This window comes from Melanotaenia boesemani, chromosome 17 (genome assembly GCF_017639745.1).
Source record: "Melanotaenia boesemani isolate fMelBoe1 chromosome 17, fMelBoe1.pri, whole genome shotgun sequence".
Classification (NCBI taxonomy): Eukaryota; Metazoa; Chordata; class Actinopteri; order Atheriniformes; family Melanotaeniidae; genus Melanotaenia; species Melanotaenia boesemani.
The window spans coordinates 10,982,226-11,006,178 of NC_055698.1; the positions used below are offsets into that span (position 1 = coordinate 10,982,226).

The 23,953-nt window shown below is 37.4% G+C and overlaps 1 long non-coding RNA gene across 1 annotated transcript; it reads right to left on the bottom strand.

Annotated features, from left to right (window-relative positions):
* Window positions 1-1,456: 1,456 nt before the first annotated feature.
* LOC121656463 lies at window positions 1,457-19,591 on the bottom strand. Its single transcript, XR_006013396.1, has 5 exons — window positions 19,582-19,591; window positions 17,063-17,067; window positions 13,411-13,421; window positions 4,228-4,236; window positions 1,457-1,550 (listed from the first exon to the last, which is right to left on the bottom strand). It is a non-coding gene; the product is annotated as an uncharacterized LOC121656463 (long non-coding RNA).
* Between the last annotated feature and the right edge of the window lie 4,362 nt (window positions 19,592-23,953).

Genomic DNA, 23,953 nt, shown 5'->3' on the forward strand with positions numbered 1-23,953 from the left:
ACTTTTGTCTTACTGTTACATTTTTGCTAATAAAGCCCCAAACCTGTTCTTTCCTTATTACACTCGCACAAGGTTCTGCCATGTCCACACCCTTTCCAGCCATGCTCCACAGCAATCACTCTTTGGATGACTGATTGTCCACACCCTTGCCAGCCAGTCACTCTCTGGATTCCTAATCATCCACACCTGTATCCAGTCCACTCACCCTGCTACAAATACCCCAGGACCACATTCATTCCCTGTCTGATCTCATTGCAACATGCATGGACTACTCCTCTTTCTCTTCCCTCCATATCTCTAGAATGGTTATTCTACTCCTCCGTGTCTCCAAATAGGGGTGGTGAAACCGAGGCCTCATGAATCATCGAGCCAACTTTGAACCAAATGCTTGAAAATGGCTTAGTGTTCTGAATCATTTGACCAAACCAAAGAGCTCCATCTGCTGGCTGTGGGAGTCTGATGTATCAGAAGGACAGCGTTGACACCTCACATCTGTCATCCCTATCTCAACTTTGAATACGTGTTCAATAAACGATATGTAATCTACCATCCGAGTGAATATTTATTTTCTGTTGTTCATATAAATAACAAAGAGCGATATTAGGTAACATTTGTTTAGGTAACCGAATTGTGGTGTAACTTAAGTAAACCAATCTGTAATGATAGTAGTTACGCAGTGGGAAGGCCACGGGGATAGTGACTGTGTTAGTTATTTTATACAGTTGTAATAAAATTGTTTACTGTTTTATGTGTCTTATTATTTATAATAGAAATTGCAAATGTGTGTTATCGTCTACCTCATGAGTTGTTTTCTTTTGTATAGCTGATCGTTGTTAAATGTGGCACTACAGTTTATAGCACACTGCACATTTATGTACATAGATTATTTACTCAGTTTTTTTTTATCGTCTATCTAGTTTTTTTTTTCAAATTGTTTATTTTTATTTTATAATGTTTTATGGCATTCAGGTTGGACGGCAAAGTAAGATTTTCATTGTTCAGGGAAACTTGTTTCCTTACTGCGCAAATGACAAAGACACTTTGAATCTTGAAATGTATGATGAGAAAAACAACTTTGGCAACATCGTGATGTGTCATAAATTTTTATTTAAAAACGTATTTTCTCAATAATGTCAGGCTTCCATCTGCTCTTCTTCTGGCACACTACCTCTCCAGCTTTGGAGAGGTTGTACCTGAAAGAAACACAAGAAAAAAATTGTAATTAACCAAGTTTAAAAACATTAAATTCTCTGTTTATGGTGATCAGAAACCAGCTTGGTGTCTAAGGTCCTGCAGGTTGTGGTTTTCCTCTGCAGCTGTAGACTGAGACGTTTCCTCTGATGCTTCTGGTTGAAGTTTATGATTAACTTTAAAGTCTGCTCTTTGCAAGGCTATTTAAAAAACATCAATATAAAGAAAGGGGAATAAAGCTTACCTGTGATGTTGAAGGCACCCCCTGCTCCGTCCTTCTCTCATACTCCGAGCTTCTTCAGCAGTTACTCTGGCAGCGGCGTCTTGCGCAGACGTTTGTTTCCCCAAATCTCTAAAAGCTAAATGTGGTTCAATATAAGCTCATGCTGATGTGATGCTTTTCCTAAATTTGTTTTCAAAATGTAATGTCACACAATCGCTACAGAATCTCCTCTTAAAAACCCGCGATCTCCTTAGTGTTTGGAATCTGAGAGATTGACAAGCCCGGTCCCTTCAAAGATCCCGCTGGCTGCTCGATACGCGTTGATGACGTAACGAGGCCTCGTTTGGTCTATCACGTGACTTTTGGCATGCTGAATCAATGCTCAGAGACAATGCTCGCAACACTTCCGTGTCACATGCTCGACACGTGATCGAGCAGACGGCTCCAAATAGTAAGACCATTCCTCTTGCTACCTTTGTGAAATAAAATGTATTAAACCTTATCGTGTCTCAGAGAGGTCCATTGTTAACAGTCCAGGTGTGTGGATATTTAGTTTGGCTTGGTGAAATTATGAACGGAGAAAGAGTCTGGACAATTATTGGACACTTGCACATAACAGAAGCTCTGGTCCCTGGAATTTTGAATATTTATTCCCAATGGCTTCAGTGAAGGTCTCACTGAAGTGGAGAGACTAAAACCAGGCTAAATGATAAATGTTCCAGTGAAAATTAAAAATATAACATTAAAGTCAAAAGTCGTCCTGGATTATCAAATATAACAGTGGTTTTCAAACTTTTTGAGCCATGACCCCCAAGATAACATATGTTGGTGCTTGTGACCGCCACCCCCAAGTGAAGACTTTGTGATTAATGGTGTGATGTATCATACAGGTCATCCTGCAGCATCCTCTATATTTAAGGAGGATAAAGCGGTTCTTGGTAGTTCACCACTGTGACAAGGCAGTTAAATGCCCAAAATTAGCTTCTTTCATAATGTCAGATTTTTAATATGACATGTTTACTAACTTTGTTTATGCAGTGTTGTTTTAAAAAAAAAAAATCATGTGCTAAATTCAAATATTTATCTGTTAATAGTTTAAATTTGACAATCCTAATAAAAAATCCCAAATTTGTCTGACAAATGTAGGCTATATATTTGTTTTACAATTATCTGGCAACCCCCTGAAATTATCTCGCGACCCCCAGTTTGAAAACCAATCATCTATAAGATCCTTTTGTTTAACATTAGTTTGCATTTTGATTTTTTCTTTTTATTTTGTGATTTGTGACTTAATTTCTTTTTGAGACAATGTTTTAGTAAAACTGTTTAAAGTTTAAAGAAAGTTGCAGTTTAGGTAACTTAACCCAAGTTTTAGGCTGGAAATATTCTTGCGTTTTACCTTTACATTTGAACTGGCTACTGCCCACCAAGCCTTTGTGGCTAAATAAGGTCAGTCTGTTGAAGCTTTTTTTTTTTTTAATTGTCTTCATGAACGTCTTTTCTACCTCTTTTCACCTTTTCACTTTTCAGCCAAATCACAATGTTGATGAAACATCTTTCTAACAGACTTTTGCTGAGTGGGGTGGCTCTGTCATGAGTAGGGATGGGAATTCATAGGATTTTAGTGATGGCAATGCCTGTCGATCCAGTTCTTTGATTTCCTATCTATAACAGATTTACGGTGTATAGTATGTGATTTTCATCACATTTAATTAATAGTGTTTACAGCCCAAACACATTTTTGTGTGCACTACCCCTTTAATAACTAAACATAGTAAACTTTGAGGTTAAAATCTTTGTCAACTCCACACAAACTATGTAAAGAAAATAATTCAGATCAATAAATCTTCAGATATGGATGCCAAAACTACAGATCTAGTCTGAAAAGGGGGAAATAATGCATCACCTAATATAAAAACTCTGTAGATGTTAACGTGAAATCAACCAAGAGTGCAGTAAAATAAACACTGACTGCTGCATTGTTACCTTATTAATGCAATGCTGCCACAGATTCACCAGGTGACTAAATGAGTGATGCGTAATTCAAACATCTGGCTCCTGAATGCTTCTTATAACAGTTTTTCCCTACAAGTGTATCAGGACAGTGCCCCGCCTGCCTTTAAATTTTTCCTTTAGCACAGGTTTATACTTTATCCTTTTATTAAAACACCAGTGTGATGTTATTTGTCTTATTTACATGACTGCACGATTTCTCCTCTGCTCTCTGCTTGCACATGGGCCTATGCACACACAGAAAGCATATTGCAAAATACACCCACCATGACTGTTTCAACACGTAAGCACTTTACCTGTAGCAGCCTGCTAACAGCCTCCAGAAAGATAAAGCAGGAATATTTTCACCAGAATGATGAACTCTCCAGCAGGAAGTTATTCCATTATTTTGACAACTGGATTAAAATTAAAAGAATCTGCACATCAGGCAGAGAGTACTCTACTTCACTCATATAACTGAGAAGAGTAGTGATTAAGGTGCGTACTCTTCCGCGCAAGGATATATGTCTGACCTATGTTACTGTTATTGGCCTTTCCAATACAGACATTAGAACTTTTGCCATTGTCACGTTTCTCAATGAAATTTAGCCATGCTCTGGATCATCTCATCCAACGACAGTCAGATGCTCATATCTAATAGAGCATTAATAAGCACAGTGGCACACAATTCCTGTACTTTGGAAAATTTTGAACAGGTTCCTGAGTGGAATTGGTTTTTGATTCCCATCCCCAATCATGAGTGTAATTATTTACATACTTGGTTGTGAACTACGCTTATTACTGGAGGATTCCACTAGGACCTTGGCAGTCTTAGACCAGACAGAGTTGATGAATTTGTAGGGGGTAAACAACACTATGACCTATGACCATGTTGAGAATAGAATAAGTTAGCATTTTGGATACTTTTGTAATCATGGCATAAAATACAGCAGCAATTTCACTTATGATATGGCCCTGAGACCAAGCCTGCTATGTGTTTGTCTTCAAACCTTTTTGCCGTTTTTACCGCTATCAACCATGTCACATTAAATTGGGTCGAACTAGTTCCTACACTATCCCTACTAGTCACTTGCATATTACAGCATGCAAACACGAAGCATTAATCTCTGAGGATGTGCACAAACAACCCCTTTAAACAAAAGCAAAACCCAGGTGGCAGCCCGTGATGAATGAGTAATTAAGTCAAGTATATTCTTGAATTTAATCAAGTAAACAGAAAATGGTTAGATAAATTAAGAAAACAACTGTTGGATTACAGGACTAATAAGAAAAAAATAATTAATAGATTTTTTGATAGCTGCAGTTCTACTCACTTGAAGTGAATTATCAAGCAGTTCATTGAGGTTTCATCAGTGTCTGCACTACTGTCTGGCTTTCTTATTTTACTTTACCATTTTATTTTTGAACGTTCCTTTGAACCTTATCTTTTAAGTGTTACAAGAGGTCCCACTGTGATGTGCATGTTCTGAGAATATCACACTAATGTTAAAAAGCAACATTGAGGATGCCACCCCTGTGCAGGATTTAAGCACTGAATCAGTGATCGCCGCTATCTTATCAGTGTGAATGTTTGATATTCAGTGCATGGGGGGTTTGAAGACAGCCTGCCCGATTTTGGCTCTGAGGAGCACCTGTGCGGAGAGTTAAATAAGATTTTGTTTCTAAACCACAAATGAATTTTAAGGCCCTGGCAAGGTTCTGAACATAATTAGCCCCCAAATGCTTCTATATGTTTTGAAAGCGGGAGCCCAAGAAATCAAAGAGTAGCTACCTAGGATATGACTGGCCTGCCTAAGGCAACCAATTCAGGGTAAAAGTTTTATCAGGGCTCCAAGACACCTGGGTAGAAGGTCACAAAGGGAAAGATCTCAGACTCACCCGTTTGAGCACACATTCGCTAAAAAGTGGAGCAAGCGATAGAGGAGACAGAATTTTCTCATTTTTGGGCCTCATACAAAGGCTATGAGGACACACATGATTGTTAGAAAACCTTTAGAAATGGAATTTTGCATAATATGGGACCTTTTAATATAATTAAATTACAAGAGCAGCCTAATGTTGGAATTGAATTGAAAGCTTTAGTACAGCCTCTCACATTAGTTTGTATAGTGGTACATTCTTGTTTAACACTAGTCATACTTCCATTTGTTTTTGTTGAAAATGGAAATACCCAGCACGAATCGGTTAAGTAGCAAAACTGTAATCACATGACTAAATACAAGGAAAATTAACTGCTTCTGCTTCCAAAGATTAAATACAGTAAATATTGTTAAAATGAAAAAAAAAAACAAAAAATAAAAACAATTACAATATACCCAGTTGAAAAAAAATTATGAAGGCTCACATCTCCTCTTCCTTTAAGTTTTGGTTCTTGTTATACCACCACATGGAAATGACACAGTCTAGCCACTGAATGGAAATGCAGCTACTCCCTGATATTGCTCTTATACCAAAAGTAACATGTTTAAACAGGTTTTTAAAATGTGAGCATACCCTGCTAAAACAAACCAATTACCGGTAAATCCTTTCTAATTACATTCAAGTTTATAGTCAGAGCTCTGAGGGTAACAACTTGTAAGTCCATTTGACTCTATCTCCCAAGGAACAGGCGTGTTTAGTTCAAAGTTTCTATGGAAAACCGTAGGAAAAAACTTGTGAGCTGCAGCCACTTTTTGTTATGCTGACCACAACATACGTTCAGTGAAAGTAACTGTTTACACTTGGATTTTGTGATCCCATTCTGGTACAATGAGAACCTGTGAATACTGCAGTTTGGCCAGTGGAAAAACATTTTAAAAACTGCTTCTGGGTTTTTGAGAGATTTTCTTATCCTGTGTACATTTCTTTAGTAGTTAGTCAGTCAGTTGAAGGGGTACTTCACAAATCTTTCTTTACAGTTATTTTAAACTTTCTGTTTTATGTGTTTGTTGGCTTTTTATCTAGGATCACAACAAGGGAGTACTTCCAAGTAACCATGCTGCAAGCAGGGGTGCACATTAGGTCTGGAAGAGGTGTGCGTCAAGCCTCTGCTGACCTGTGCAGTGCATATAGTGGTGACTTTTATGCAGAGAACGTGCAGGTATAAAGCCTTAATGCTTAATGCATTTGAATGTCACACAATACAGCATGTAGTCACAATGATCAGCTTTAACTGCTGCATTAGTTTTTGTGCAAGTTTTGTTTTGTTTCCAAGGAATAAGTTGGCACTTGGAGTTCTGTCCTGAGTACACAGAGTTGATGCTGTGTTGTTTCTTTGCTCTCGATTCCCATCTCATTTCTTGTTTCAGGCAAACACTGGAATAGTGTAGGCGCATGAACCTGCAAATGATATCTATGTGGGTTTGGACTGAATAGGCTACTGTCAATCAGTGAGTGAGAAGGAGCACAGGGGCTCTTTCGCAAGCATGTGTGTGTACGTGACAAAGCAGTAAGACAATATACCTGGTTTACGTAAGTCATAAAAGGCGGTAAGACAAGATACAATATAAATAAACTGTTAAATTTTACATTTGGTAAAGGCAGCAGCAAACAAATCAAGTTTTTATGGCTGTGCTTGTGCTTGTTGACACATTCAGGAATGTTTATATGTCCGTCAAGCTTAAAAACTGGCTCATTTTGTCAAGAGTTGGCAGGCCTCAGCGCAAGATTAATTTACATGAGCAAAACATATGTGAGGAACCTTTCATTGAGGAACCAGGAGAAAGCACCTGAAAAGGCGGGTATAGGTAGAAAGCCAGAGCTTGGGCCTCTTGACCTGCAATGAACTGTTGCCTCCTGTTGAGCTTTCATTTCATGGTTAAATGTGAAGTTAATGGCTGGTCATACATGGTTCTAGCTTTACTGTCTACGAATCAAGCCCCCATTGGCTGTTGTGGCTGGAAAAAGAATATTGTCTTTTTTGGACAGCAGAGCCAACAACAACATTTTTGTATTAGTTTTTTCTTTTTTATCTTTTCACTCACAATTCAATGAACAAACAACTTGCTTCCTTTAAACTCAAAAGTAAAAGCTATGTTTAATAGAAATTTCACAAATTACTTGTACCACTATGTTATACCAAAATCAATACAGCCGTTCTTTGTACATCTTGTATCCTCAATGCTTTGGAGACATCAGCAATCTTTAATCTTATTAAAAGTTCATGCAGTTTATAGGTCACTTTTAACTGCATCAGTGGGGATGAATGTTTTAATGACTTATTCAGTTATTTAAAGAAAATACAGAGAAATAATAATGAAGTTGAAATAAATACTGAAACCGGGGGGGGGGGGGGGGGGGGGGGGGGGGGGGGGGGGGGGGGGTCTTGTGCAGTTTAGAGACAAAAGTACCTTAATTCATAAAACTACCTCAAACAGCAGAGTCTCATAAACAACTAGTATTTCATTATTGACAGTGTGACTTGAGCCTTTCTGTACATGTTCTTAAATAGATTATTTGATATTAATTTAATGACACTGACAGGCTTTCATAGCGTGCTAGATCATTGTTTCTATCTAATCTAAAAAATACAGAAAGAGGGAAACATGATTAAATCCACGCACTGTATCAACCTTTTAAAAGCATATATGTCTGTACAAAAACCAAACAAACAAAACAATTGTTGAAACACTTCACTAATCCCACTAATGGTGCACTATAAGCATGTACAGCAAGGTCCTCAAGGCATATTGTCCTACAGGTTTTAGCACTTCTCTGCTCCAACACACTTTATGGAAATGAAATGGCCTTGAGGACCAGGTTTTGAGATCCATGATCTACAGATATACTTTACTATTTCCAACTGGTCGAGTACAAATGTGGGTGATGAACACCTGATCAATATTCTTTTTGACAAGGAAAAACAAATCAAAGAAAATGTGTCAGGGTTTTTTATTTGGCTCTGCGGAACAATTTTTTTTAACCTATTTTACCATACCTTACCAGATTTGAACCAATTTCCCCTCAACCCTCTCTTGGGTTAGATTAACTAAACAGGGGCAAGTTGGTCTAACGTTACAACCCAAAAGCTAGACATGACCAGCAGGCCATTCTACATCTGACCTATGTTATGAAGCCATGCCTTAAAATGTTCATAAATCCACTAAATATCATTAATAATTTAAATAATATTCATAATTGTTAAAGCCTTACTTAATTTAAAAGAAAAACATTAAAGGGAGAAAAAATTTGGAATTTTCCAGGAAGCTGCTGTTATGGAAAATGACCAGATCATGTGAGGACCAATCATCACCAAAGCAGTTTTTACACTGGCCCAAACCATTTTTAAATTTGGCTTCCACTGTCTTGTTATCTCAAGATAGTAATTAAAAAAAAAAAACCTAATTGCATACATTAGTTCCAGAGTACACAGAGTGAATTTTGATTGAAGCTGTAACATGTAAACAACAAGGAGCCTTTGTTTTAGCCTATTGTGTAACTTCTTTCGGAGATTTTGGGATGAAGTACTTTGTGATGTTTGGCTTTCAGGTAAATTCAAAATATGCTGACATACACCTCCCAAAAAAGGTGACTACATATTACTGGTGCAAACTATGACAGCTGTTATTTATCCAGGTGGTCTGTTCACAAGGAGTACAACATTGTTTAAATTTTATGACTCTGTGATTGTACCTGCTGGTGATATTAGGTTTGTTCTTGATGTCACTGCAATAAGACTTATTCTTCCTTTGCAGTGATATGTTTTTGCTCATTTTTAAGCCCCACCACTCCATGTTTGGACTCAATCTATTTAGATGTTGCATACATCATCTCCTTTGTCAACATTTTTCTTTTGTAACACTTGAAATGACTGTTGTTCTGTTCTACGTACTTATTGTCACCGAGTACTAGTTGGTGGGAAAACTGCAGACTGAATCAGACAGTACCTATCCATCAATACGTGACATTACACCCCCTCATAATGGTATTCACCCGATATTCCCATTAGTCATTATTAAACACATTTTTTTAGTTTTGACCAATATGGAGACTCAAAACCTTCTCCCACCTTACTTCTCTTGCTGAATGCTTCTTATTCTGGAACAAGATCTTGGTCAATAAAAAAGTGAAGGGTTTTCTCATAATAGAAAAGAATTCCCTAAAACCCTTGGGGTTTTTGAAAAAGTTCCCCTGTAACAATTTTTTTATATATTTTATCCATTATTGACTGTTCACTTGCCAGGCTAATGTTATGCATGACATCCTTGGAAGCTCAAACAAGCTTGAGAAGATCCAAAGGTCACATGAAATAAAATGGTCTAAATGTAATAACATAATCCCTGTGTGGACATGTATAAATATATCCCCACCATGAGCACACATCCAATTAAAACACCATGGTTCCTTTTATTATATTCATATTCAACACATCCATCATATGAAAGGAAGTCTTGCAAAGCACTTTAAGCTCCCACTGTGATTCCTGTGGCTCACTACATATTGCAGCCATGACTGTATGGACATTTATGCTTTTAGAAGTAGTTTTAAATAAATTAAAAAATCTTGGTTATTTTTATCATATTAAAAAAAAAAAGTTTGTTATTAAAACTGGGAGTCAGATTGCGGTGAGCCATAATGTAGAAAAGGGATGTCTGATTTATACAGAAAAAACCGTAATGTGTGTGGGAAGTTCAATTATACAACAGGCATTGATAAGAAAAAAAAAGTTTAAAATAATGCATTAAGGGATTGGACAAGAAGCAGCAAAAGCCAGGGGCAAGCTAAAAAAGCTTAATATGAGGAATAATTGGAGAGAGGCACAGCCTTGGGCTCCGTTACTAAATTGAATCTATAGTAGATGTGAAATGTGCAGGTTAGATTAAAGATATGTCGTCTTTTAAATTGGTTCCAAATATCCAGTATTAAATTTAAGAGAACAATTGGTATCTGGACCAAATAATTTCAACAAGAACCAAGAGTTCTATTTCTTTCCCAACATAAAGTGTGCACTCCCAAGAATATGAGAGGACAGGATCCTGAATTAGATATGGATAATTAATAATTGATGCCGCTATAGTTGCTCACAGACACCCATCATGCTCAACATGAACGCTCATGCACGGAGTCTGAGCAATTATTAAGGATCTGCTTTCCAAAAGTCATAAGCTTGTTCAGATTTTCTCCCTTTTTTAGTTACTTAAGGTCAAATTAAATATTGAGCTTCTTAGAGGGAGAGGGCTCCATATTAGACTCACTGCGGTGAAAGATTGGTAGCTCTTAAAGAAATGACATCACCGCAGGGAAATAGTACTTCTGCATGATTACAGATTATGACAAGAACAACTTTCAGTGGTGGAAAACTTTTGTTTTTTCCTGAAATTATTCACTTAAGTATAGGAAACAAAATGACAAGGACAAGTGAAAAATAGAGATAATACCTAAGCAAATGTAAACAAGCATATTTAGTAAAACTGTAAAGCATTAATACTGTACAGAGACCCATACAAAGCGAGGAGTCATGACATGATTTAGCAGGGAAAAGAACAAAAGAAGACACTTATACACATACTGGATTTCAGCTATTAGACTTTAACTGTGATCTTTTATTTTTACTCAAATAAGTTACACAACAAGTGTTTATAGTAGAAAGGACACCAATGTTTTGGAGCTTCAGTGCTGAGCATCTCCACAAGTTCATAAGTCATGCAAATCACAAATCCCACTTGGTTGGTGCTTGGAAAGTGAGTGTGATTGATGCAGCTGGTTAACTCCGTTCTGCATATGATAACTTGCCTTAAAGAGCTTTAAGTAGACCAAAGAAACCCATAGAGAGAGAAGCAGCCGTCTCTCATCCTTGTCATCTCAGCCGGGACAAGGCGTGACCGATTGCGAACAGACTTGATCGACTACTTTGCATGACGTACAATCAGATAAAATGGCCATCACTTGGGCTCTATCATGCCATAAATCACCAGTGAGATATGGAGGATTATGTATTCTCTTTCTCCATAAATCACGGTTATCCCTCATCTAAGAGTCAATTATCTAATCCGCAACAAATGGCTCAGCAATAACCTTGAAGATGGGGGTACAGAGAAGCAGGGAGGCCAGTATGTGAGATTTTTTTTTTTTTTTTTTTTAGACTTGTCTGTTTTGTAACCACTGACCACAACACTCTACTATTTAAAAGCTTGAAAGTGTATTTATGGGAAACTGAAAGCATTTCAAAAAAGTTTTGTTTAATTTATTATTTGAGTCTGAAGATCTGTTGTCTGGATGTTTACCAGGGTGAGAAATTTATTTTCGCTTTGATGATTAAATTGACGCTATTTCATCCAAAGGGTCTTCTGATGATGGCACAATATTTTATTTGCACACAAAGCAACAGGACTTAGTAAAAAATGTTACATATATAAAGGAATTTTGAGATCAGAAGCCACTTGGATGCTGCACAAATGTTATTTACTTCAAACACAAACAGATTTTCTTTGTACTTTTGTATTTAAGGCATATCCTCTTGTTAGTGCAGCCCAGTTAAGACATGAAACATATCACAGTATACATTCTATACCTATGTTGTGGGGATTTTCATAATTTCTCACATAATTGACTGGTCAAATGAACAGGATTAATCTTAATACTTTATTCCATTTAATTTTCACAGTAACCATACATTAAACAGCAAGCCTGCCTTGCGGTAAATGTATGTTTTAGGTTGAAGCAGTTTACATGGCAGACTCGGTGTACAGAAACAAGCTAAAAACATAAAGATATATAAGACTGTGCTGACCAGTGAAGTTATCGTTTATATAAGTCTGTACCTCTGTTTCTGAGTCAGGCTGGTAATAGCCAAACTGCTAAAACACATAGTAGGTTGGATAACAGCTGGGTGATATAAAATAGGGCTACAGCTGAATATTTTCCCCCTCTATCTATTGATCTGTCAATTCTTTCAATTAGTTGGTTAATATATTGTCTTTTTCCTTGTAAAATAATCTGAATTATTTGTTTAATATACCAATAAACTTTATTCAATCTGGCAATCCTTAGAAAACATAAAAATCCAAATTCTAATACAAAAACAAAATAGATCCCATAAACAAACAAAAAGAGGCCTTCTCTGTTTGAAAATATGTATTCCATAAACATAAATATGTAGGTATGTGGAATTAATGGGTATTTTCATACCCACTTATTTCAGTGCAGAGTTGTGCTGGTGCCACCTAAAAAAAAAAGATTAATTCAGCATCCATCTTGCATCCTGTCTCTTCTTTGAAGTCTTTCCAGCAAAATCAGTCCCATATTAGGCTTGTTTTACCTCTTGCTCTGTCACTTTCTCATTCTTTTCCCGACTTCCTCTGATAATATCCTCTTATGTTGCTTTGCTGAATCAGCCATTGTGCACATTCAAAAATGGCCAGTGTGTTGGTAATTGCTAGCAAGTGAAACAATATTATACAGGAAAAACACAGATTTCATGATGCATCCTGGACTGGGGGAAAAAAAAAATCTCAGCTTCAGGATCCAGAAATGTACATAATAAATGTCTATATGCCATCAAAATGAGTCAGAAGCAGAGAGTTTTAAGTTTGAAAACTTACGTAGTGTTGCTTTTACAGTTTTGGTTTGCAACCACTCATACGAATGATATGTTTTCTTATAAATAATTATAAGTTTAAGAAATTATAAATTTCAATAATTACTTTTTGAGTCTGTGTTTTCATATCACTTATATACATGTGCAATATGCACTGGTCACAGAGAGCAGCGAACATTAACATTTTACACTATCAGTAAATGGACTTGTACTTTTCCATTCAGTTTGACCACTCAAAGTGCTTTACACTACTTATCACATTCACCCATTCACACACACATTCACACCCTGATAAGCACATCGGGAAGCAACGTGTCTTGCCCAAGGACACTTCGGCATGTAGTCAGTGGAAGCCTGGAATTGATCCACCTACCTTCCGGTCGAAAGACCACTGCTCTTACTCCTGAGCTACAGCCGCCAGTAGCATGTTTTAACTGGTTCTCTGAATGTTATACACCTAATTAAATACTGTTATTTGATCTCATAACTCACTTAAAAAAATTATCAGTAGAAATTCATATGTACTGTCATTTGGTACACAACTACTTATTCAAAATGATAGAACATGTTGTCCAAACTTTTAACAAGCAGCAACACATTTTAAGAGAGAGTTCTACATGAATGAGTGTGAATGGGTGAATAAGGTGAATAAGAAAAGGTTAAAATATGCATTATCATTGGTTAGCAATTACCATTTGGACAGGGTCAGAAGCTTGAACAAAGTGACAGATTTGGTCTGTCATTCAGCTTCTATATTGTAGCACCAACAATATTGATGTCACAGATGCGTGAACCATGTAGAAATGTAACCATCCAAATTTAATTGGGCAATCTTTCAGTCTGAGTCAACATTTCTTCCAAATGTGAATAAATTAATTCAAGTTCCTGCAATATGATGTTATTTGATTTCAAATGTGCAAGTATTTTGCATATCTTTAACAGTTGCAGCCTCAGCTTTAGCTCAGAATTCATTAATTAAAGCCAAATCATAACAATAGTTTATAATCACTTAAGCACAAGTATTTTTGGTTATCATGCAAAACGTCTACTAGAACATAACATGACACTTGGTTGTCTCTTCATAACAGCTTTGAAATTTAAATTAATGAATTTTATTGTCCCACCAAGGCAGGGAGTTAGTCTTTGGTCTCACCAACAGCAATAAAAAATAAGTATATATAATACAGATTACAATACAAATGTTAACAAACTTCTACATTTTAGTGCAATATCATTGTAATTAAGGTTGAGGAAAGAAAGACTGTGGAAGTGGAAAGATAAGGCCTTAAATGCTGAGGGGAGAGGTTTAACTATAGCTTTGCTACAGTATAGTGAAGAGCTTGGATTTTGTCACCTTAACTTCAGCAAGCTACTACCTTAGCAAGCTGCTATCTCAGAGATAGTAGTTGAGGATGCTGGCTGTACTCCTCCTTGAAGTTTGAAATTTGCACATTTTCACGATTCTTTTTTTCTCACTCTGACTCTCCCTTTTGCTTCCTGAGGCCACCTCCACTCCTTTGGTCCTTTTTAATCATTTAGGTTTTTTTTTCCCCCCTTTGCTTCTGGTAAATGGGCCTGTGCCCAGGAAATTTTCTGCTCTTCCCAGTTTTACTCAACAGATAAAATCTCACTGCCCCTCCCTGGGTGATGACCTCCTCTTTGCCGTAAGGGAAGCCATATCATTTATCGAAGGGTGCTTGTTTGGCGGCAAGGTCACCTTCTGCCCTCCACCACTTTCTTCCTCTCATTCACTGTCAATTTAGGGTAGAAATCAGTTCATATCAAAGACCCTTCATGCAATTACAAAAACGTATAATTACTGTTCTTGTGGATGATTACCAAAAAACAAGTATTTGGGATTTAATGCAAGTATGATGAGTTTCCAGGAGGCAGATGGACGGTGGCCAGCCTGACAGAAGATTGGGAGAAGGTGGGGAGCAGAAGAGCGAAGGTGTAGAGTAGATGTGTTGTGCATCAATGAGGTGAGAAATTGCAAGAGCTGCACAGATGGTCTGCTCTCACCTTCATCAAGCTCCCTTTCCATCAGTCTTATTTGCTTTTGCATTGATACCATGTGACGTGACCTTCTTAATATACCTTCATATTCGTATCTGTTATTAATATTTTGAACTTGCTGCTTCCTGGGTTTTTCCTTGGTAGAATTCATTGGTGGGCTGAAAATAATGTAGGCTGATGCTGCTTTTTTCCTGCAGCTCTGGAGGTTGAATTATCATCGCTTTTAATTGGAAGGTTGTTGGTTTGATTCCCAACTTTTCCCATACTAAATGTTGAACCCAACAAGACAAATCAGGAAAAGACTACATTCAGTGACCTGAATTATGTCTTTATTTAGAAGGTTAATCTGAGCTGCTGCAAACAATTCACCAAGGCCTGTTATATAACAGCTGCAGAATCAGAGAAATAAAAGGTGCATAAAATATTTGATTAGTTATTTTTGCAAAGCTCAGTGTCCATACAACTGACACAAACTGAATTTAGTTCAGGTTAAAAACTCTGCAGTTTTTACCCTGTTTGTGAAGAAAAGGCTGAAAACTCAAAACATCTGCTGGTAATAAACAGCCATTTTTCTGCCTGTAATATTAAAAGAAAATACTACTTTTGAGGAGCAGAAATATGTGTATATGTTTACATAACAGACAAGCCGGGGGGTTTTCTGTGAGTAATACCTCCTGTGAGTTAAGACACTGCTCTTCTAAATAGCCTGTAAATCACCCATTAATCTGAGTCTAAATCTGAGGCAATATCTCAATCCTGCATGATAGCAGTTTTCAAGGACTGGCATTGGATATCCATGTCCTACTGTGTGACCCAAAGCTCATTTAGGTTTACACTTTTCTGAGAATAGTCCCACATGATGCTAATACACGTCCTGGGTTGTCTGATCACAGATGTTAAAACACTTTGGACAGATGAAGTCCACTTCAACTTTTTCCACTTTGGTGGAAAAAGTTAGAAAAGTCTAAGTGTTTTTTGGGGATTTTATGATTTTGGAGTATATAGAAGCACAAAAAAGGCACCCCAATGGGGGGTCATTGTTGTGTCTATGAATACCTCTTGCTAATACAGGTGCTTTCCACAAAACAGGTTCCCTTTACCACCACTGCAGGAGCCAGAGCCAAAATAGAGTTGTGGGAGGAAAAACTACCCTGAACATTTGGAGTGGGGTTTGCAGTGTTGAACATGCCTGCTTAGTCAGTTATTCCCAGTAACCAACATCAGCAGTAGCAGTCATGATTTAAATTCAAGTAACGTGTTAATCTCCTATTTTTTCCCAGCAGGTTTTACTCTAGGTAGAAATAAAAACTCCTAAAACCTCATATTACTTTGTTACACAAACAGCTTTTGTGTTAAAGCAGCTGGTGCAGATGTCCTGGTCTTACTGTAGAGCATAGTGAGTACAAACCAGGTGGAGTTACTTTCAGCAGCAGACTTAATTTGCCTTATCTACCCTGAATGTCAGACCTCAGCGGGACTGCAACAGATCCAGGGATGAAATAATGTTTGAGTTCTTGGAAAAACTGCCCCAGGCCATTAAATCCTGGGTACTGCTGGTCAGAACTTATCTCACTTCTACAAAGGGAAAACAAATGGATTTATTCTTAATGATGTTGTAGCTTTTATTCTGTCAGTTACATTTTTGTTCATGAGTCCTACTCCACCCTAACTTATGCAAGTCATCCATCACCTTTATATGCAAATTGCTTCAGTTTGATTTGGGGTCATTTTTCAGTCGACTTTGCTTATTAAGCAGTAAATGGCTGATAATGCTGAGAGAAGCATCCAGTCGGTTGTCCCCCCTCTCCTGTCTTTGTTCCCTCTCCCTTTCTCCACAGGAGAAGAACAGATGCGTAGGCAGCACTAAAGCAGCAGCTGATTGTGTTTGTGATGTTTATCACTCCCCTGGCTGCTGAAGATTTACAGTAAATATCTCTTTTATTACTCACACTGGGCCTGGCATTTACACTGGTGCAGCAGCCCCACTCCTGTGTTCCTGTGGCCACCCACAGTCAACTTTAGGCCTGTCACCATCGCTTGCATCTTCTGCTGTACAGTATGCAGGGCTGGCTTTCACCTTATAACACTTGACAACAGGAAGTCACAGTGACTCATGGGTTGTAAATTCAACCAGCATTAATCATGGAAGGATTCTGTTTGTTTTTAATCGCTTGCAAAAAAAACAAAATAAATAAATAAACAAATAAACAACAAAAAACTTTGAGGTATAAATCCAAAAGAAGGTGTTCAATTATGTAATTATTGTTCTTTATTCTGATGTTCCTTTCTTACTCCAGGAAACAGAAAGGAGTCACTGTCTCTGCTGCTTGCCAGCATTTATTGACTTCTATACTGGATGAATTTTAAATCTTGTTATTTGTATTCTGGATAGGAATGAACTTAAACCACAATTTGCACATACAAATGAAATCCTGCTCACAGTTGTGACTTCTGTAACGCATCATGTTGATGAAAAAGTTATTAAAATTAGTGATTTTATGGATGTGCGTGTGTGTAAGCATGTGTGATTTAAATCAGACTACAGGTGCACAACATTTTAAATCTTCTTCCAACCATGGTGTGCTGATGCTCATTACACATCATGTTTTCTTTATCATCCACTGTGACGATGTTCTAATATGTTGAAATATGTTTTTTTGTCACATTGAAATCTTTTGTCTCTAAAATGTTATTACAGATTAAACTGGGCAGCCTCTGAAGTACTTTATAATGTAATTTGGGGGAGTGGAACAATTGAGGCTCATTTGGCGAGATCAAGGTGCTCATCTTCCTCTTGGCATCTGTTCATGAATGATTTCTTTTTTGTGGATCAGCCTTGTTTTCATTTCATGCTTGTGGACACACTTCCATTTTACCATTACCACCTCAGCCAGTTAGTTATAATACCTGATGGAGCACTGGGGTGGGTTTTAGTGGGAGAGGGTTGAGGGGGCGTGTTCACATAAAGTTGAATGATATGGAAACAATCCATCCCGAGTGCAAGAAAAATGGTAGGATTTGTTGAAGAAAAGGATGAAAGGTGATGGAGGGGTGATAGAGGGATGAAGCTATATATATATATATATATATATATATATACATGTGTGTGTGTGTGTGTGTGTGCGTGCGTGAAGGAAAGGTGATGTGATGGAACGACCGCCTCCTAGAGTGCAGGTCAGTTGTTGAACTCTTAAGCACCCATTTCATCACAACGTGTCAAGGATGTGAGTAGAGAGACTGAGCAAGAAGGAGAGCGGAGGAAAAAGATGGGACAACGGAAGGAAAAAATGCTCATCATTTGGCACCTGATTGAGTGATCCATTTCAGGAACTGGGCGAGAACATGCAAGTGTGTGTGTGTGTGTGTCTAGCCTCCATTTCATGCACTGTCTCATACCAATCACTCCTTATGGGTAGGTGGTGTATTGCTTAGCCCATGGATTTGACGGACGGCACATCAGTAAGCTGCATCGATCTGCGGGGGGTTTGATGGGAGGGGATGAGAGGAAGGGATGTTGGAGTTTGGTTGTCACAGACGGAGAGATGGAGGATAGTATCAGACATGCAATCTTGCAGCCATGGACCCCGGTGTGGAGGGATAGGTTTGGGCCATCCATCTCTGCATTACCCTCAGCCGCAAGGACATTAAGCCAGAGGGATAAGGGTCTGTCTGGGGGTGTTTAGAGCTATGCCTGGTTATCTCTTTGCAAGGACCACATGACTAGGAGCCAGTGTTACACCTGGCAGATGGGCACTTTTTCTGCTTTAAAATCTGTCAAAATATGGGGGGTTGCAGGATTACGAAGCATAGAGTATATGCTTTCTCAGTGACTTATTATGTGAAGATAAAGCATTTAATATCAAGTGTTGTCTATCACATTATACAGTATCTGTATATACAGTACAGTATACAGTATAATATATATATATATATATATATATATATATATTAGTATGAGTAGTGATTTATATTTACTGGACCAAAAGAATCACCTTTTTCAGTTTTCAGTTTCATGTACCTATTTTTGCAATAAGTTTTCACTAAGCAATGTGTCCGTCGTGAATGTAAATATTTGTTCATTTTTCACACTTAAAACCTTAAAGATGCATTACTGTTAAAATTTTACATTTTTAATGGAAGCTGTTGCAATAGTGGTGTGGCAAATTGCAATGCTTTGCTATTAAGCTGAATATTTGTTGTTAAAGGGCTTGGTATAGTCATAAATGGCAGCATGTCAGAGGTGCCATAAATTTCTAGCTGATGTGCATCTGATTGGTGGTGGTAAAATGACTCAGTAGTTCCTCCCTTATGGATTTAGCCAAGCCGTGATATTTTAAGGCTGTATAAAACTAAAGACTGTTGCCACATGTAACATCCCAAGATTTTTTGAGTAGAAAAAATAAAATAAAGTTGAACCCCAAACCAAATAGCCACTTGGAATTTCTTAGGAATCAGGTCTTAACATGGGCTGAGAAACCCAAAGTGCAAAGATCTACAAAAGTTTAGTAGTATGGCTTTAATTTGTTCTGTAGGATAAATCAGATCAATATCTGTTCCAGTCTATCTTTTTTTAAAGACCAGCACAATGTCAAGTTGCTATTAGGAGTTTTTATTTTTTTTTAACATGGCCTTGTAGCAAATGACAGAGAAGGTTGTTAAATCTCCCTCAAGCTTAAAATGTTTGATAAGCAACATATCAATACGTAACATGTTCCCAATTATGGACAAATAGCATGTTGTGTTTCATGTTCAACATACAGCTACATGCTGTTTAATTAACAAGTACTCTCCACATTATCAACAGAGGAAACGATCTGTAATTCCTTATTGTGGATCTAAAACCTCTTAATCCACATTAGAGTCCCTTTGAATGCAAATTAATAAAGCCAAAGCATCTGATCATCACTGCCTGCAGCTTTAAACGATCTTTTAGTTTTCAGATGACTGGAGAAGTCTGTCTAAGTTATTCTCTTCGATGAATGTATTGTATATTTTTGATGGATAAAATACTGCTTGAACAGGCAGCCAAGACATGTTAGTGAGGAAGAGAAATTGGAGTTGGAGACATTGATGGAAAAATATGTGGTAAAGTGTAAAGAGAGGTTGAAGGTTTAAATTATGTGTTTCATATTTAATCAGGCACAAGTCTCATTGTGACAGCATTGAACTTTCCAATGCAAATTTTATTTTGACTTCAGCAGGCAGGCCTGTGATGCTCTCAGTGAAGGCCACCTGGGAGAAAAAGTAAAAACAGGCAATGGTGTAAAGAATTTAACTTGTAACTGCTATTTGATTACAGTCAAATTTAACTAAATTGAAAGCAGAATGGTGCAGAGTTTAAAAAGGAAAAAAAAAAAAAAAAACTATTCAAATTTTCTTTATTGGGTTTGACTTTGAGGCATGTCTGAGGGTTACAGGCTCAAACTAATGAGTGCTTCAAGTACTCAGTCCAGGAACAGGGAAGTATGATGAATGGAATTCAGGTTTGGAAACTTGTGGTGTCGTTACCGACTCATCCAGGCTCCAACTCTTTGTAAGTTGTAAAAAAGTCACATGACCTCTATTCTATGGCCCTCTTCTGCAGCTTTAAAGAGAAAACATTCACAGATGTTTTAACTCTTCCCAGCAGAGATGAAGACTTTTTAGAAAACTAAATAAATTAGTTAGATGGTGTCTTGTTCCTTCCACAAATGAGCATGAGGCCAGATTGCTGTAATAAGAAAAAATAAAAAAAGCTAAAGATATATTTCCTTGATGACAGACTTTGATGATGAACTTTGTCTTTCTGAAACCTTATCTGTCGGCCCTTGCTGCCTGGCAGGATGAACTTTTATACTCATTATTCATTAACAAGCACGCATATACACACACCACAGTTACCTGCAAACAGATCCTCAAATGTTTGTGCATCCAAGAGAAGGTCAACAGAATGTGAAATCTGTAACATAAACATCAGTCTTATGTCTTAGGATGATCAGCCTTAATCGCTATAGTAAGACTTGTTTAACTTAAGCAACTGATTTTATCACATTAGGACATTTATAAAGAAATTCTCTGAAATTTTTGGTTTCAATATACAAATGAGAAATAAATTATTAAGTTATTGTTTTATTTGCAAAAATTTCCAGAGCAGAAATCTGAACACTGGGCTTAATTTTTTTTTTTAATTAATTTAGCTGACATTTAGACATTTTTATTAAGCGGATTCTTAATATTTATTCTTTCTCCATCACCATCAGTTGAAAAATACTGTCAGTTGTGTCTTTTCTTGTACCCTGTCTTCTGTCTTGTTCTTGAATATTATGGAGTTTTAAGTATGTTACTCCAATGTTGCTATAGGGAGACTGTTTTGGTGATATTTATAGTTTTTGGGAAACAATAAAGCAGTGCAACTGCTGTTGAATGGGGCTCCTGAAATGACAAAGTCTGAACCATATCACATACTGTCCATTATCCATTTTAGCTATTTCAAATTCTGGTGTGAAGCTGCACTGGAAATTGCTTAAAATAATAAAATAGCAAAAGCTATGATTTGTTTATAAAGTCTTGCTTTTAAATCCGTACAGATTAAAACAATATGGAAATTTAGGCAATAAATAATTAGACAGAATTAGCAATAAATGTTGGTTTGACCAGCAGCATGTGATTTCCAGAATCATCTGGATTTTTATTCATAACTTTCAGATTTACACACATGATGTGCATTCATGTCATGTGCACGCAGTGACAGGAACAATGACACAGTCAGGAGTAAAACCCTATGAGAGGCAGAGCAGTAGAGCATGAAGTGTGCACCACCTGCTTAAAAATATTAACAGATGAAAATTTCCCAGAATATTAAGAACACAAAATGTTAAAAAAATTAAAACTAAAAATAATGCATTTCTCTATTTGCAGTTAAAAAGCTTTATTAAAATTTTCATCAAAACCAGCCACTTTGGAGCCTGACAGGTGACATGGGCCCTGTGCTGTCAGACAGGTGGGAAGAGTCACAACACTGAAAAAGAGCAGCAGTCTCTGCTGTCTGTCATGTTGGATGACAGATAACAGATCAGCTTAGACTGGCTGGAATAAATTGCAAGTAGGGATTTTATTCATACCAGTTACCTGTAAAACTTTGTTTTGAAATTTATTTGAGTCCTGAAAACCCGGTGCGGTTTGGTGGATTCATTTACAGTCTCATTTTGAATATACATGATCATAGCTGAATGTGTACGCCAGCAGCTGTCGTCCTTTAGAAAGAGCAGATTAGATGTAAAAAGACAAAATTTCAGTCAGTGCTTTTTCTAGATTTAATTGCTGTTTCCCAAACATTTAGATGCATCAGTATGATAAACCTCCCAAAGTGACTTTCCGAGAATATTGAGACATCCTAAATGACAAACAGATGTCGACACTGGGTTAATTGAGGTTATAAAATACAAAATGACAAGAAGAAAGCAGATGACCTTTTTATTTAGCAAATAATTAAAAAAAAAAAAAAAGCACCATGATAAATCTTGTAGCATGCTGTTCAGCCGTGTCACTGTTAAGCTAGAGATCATTTCGGAGCAGATTGAATTTCTTTTAAAGGCGCAGCTGGTAACCGATGGGTTAGGGATATTTCATATCCTACACTCATATGTTTGGTTGCTTTGACAACGGCACAGTAGGTCATAAAATAGTTTCAAAATACATGGGTTTTGGTTTATTCCATCTTTTCGGGGGAGAGTAATGTTCTTTTCAAAACATCATCTCTTGTAAATGTAAAAAAAAAAAGAGTCTGACTTCTTTTTCTCTGCTACATAAGAAAGCCTCCTGTCACATTTAAATACATAAATACGCTTCACATTTACTGACATATGCAAGATGCTTGCACACACACTGTGAGACAAATGGGGGTAAAAGTGGCCCATCCTTTCCATTTCATGGGAAATCTTGCTGGCTGTGAAGGCAGTCCATATTCATGACTGTAAGCAGTTTATGTGCAATTTTGTGTCTTTTGTCCTTGCAGCTAGTTTGTGTGTCCGCCTGCTGGGTGTATTTACTTAAATCGCACAGTCTCACTGCGTGTATACACACACACAGCTGTCTCTGTAACACAGCTTGGCTCTGTGTGTTTCAGAGGGAGCTTGAGCGCTTTGATATATCCTCAACACTAGGTGATAGTTTGGCTGTCAGGAGACCCCGGCAAAGCCAGCACCAGACCTTCTTTGCAGCTAGATGTAGGTTTTGAATGTTGCACAGAGCCGCTGCAGAAATCAACATCACCCTCAAACCTGTCTGCATTTTCGTGTGCGCATATGCATACACAAGGTTTCCTGTTTGCCATCAGAGCATCAACGATCTCTGCCCTGTCAATAACAATGAGAGCAGCCAAGATTTTAATGGGAACATAATCTCCTGTCTGTTGATGCTTTTTTTCTTTTTTCTTTTAATATATTCAATGTGCCTACTGTAGTTTGGGATGGAAACTGGTAAGGGATGAAAAAGGAAGGCTGAATTTGATCATTTGAAGGACAGCTTTTTCAAAGGAAGCTTAAAGAGTGGGGTGATAAAATGCTGGAAAGGAAGGGGGCACAGAGTAAGCCTGGAATATAATAGATACGGATCTTGTTCATCTCTGGCTGTCTTGACATTGTATTTCATCCCACCACAGCCTCTCCATTCTTTCCTTTTCAATAATGGTTTTATTATTGCATTGCACCCCTTCCAGTGTGACACTCATGATCACAACTAAAAACCAATGATCCTTTTGGTGGCCTCAGTGTTCCCAAAAACCTCTTTGCTGGGAGATGCTATAGAAAAGTGAGCGAAACATGGTGGATCATGTGGGAAATGAACTGACATATGTCTCAAAAGAAAAGCTTAAATCTTTGTTGGGTAACATCTATGAATATATGCTGTCATATAACTCAATATTTTTAGATTATCCAGTACATAAACATGCAACTAAACTGGGAAAATACTCAAGCAGTGGCTTGGATTGTAAAACATTAGCCATTTTGGTTTGTTTG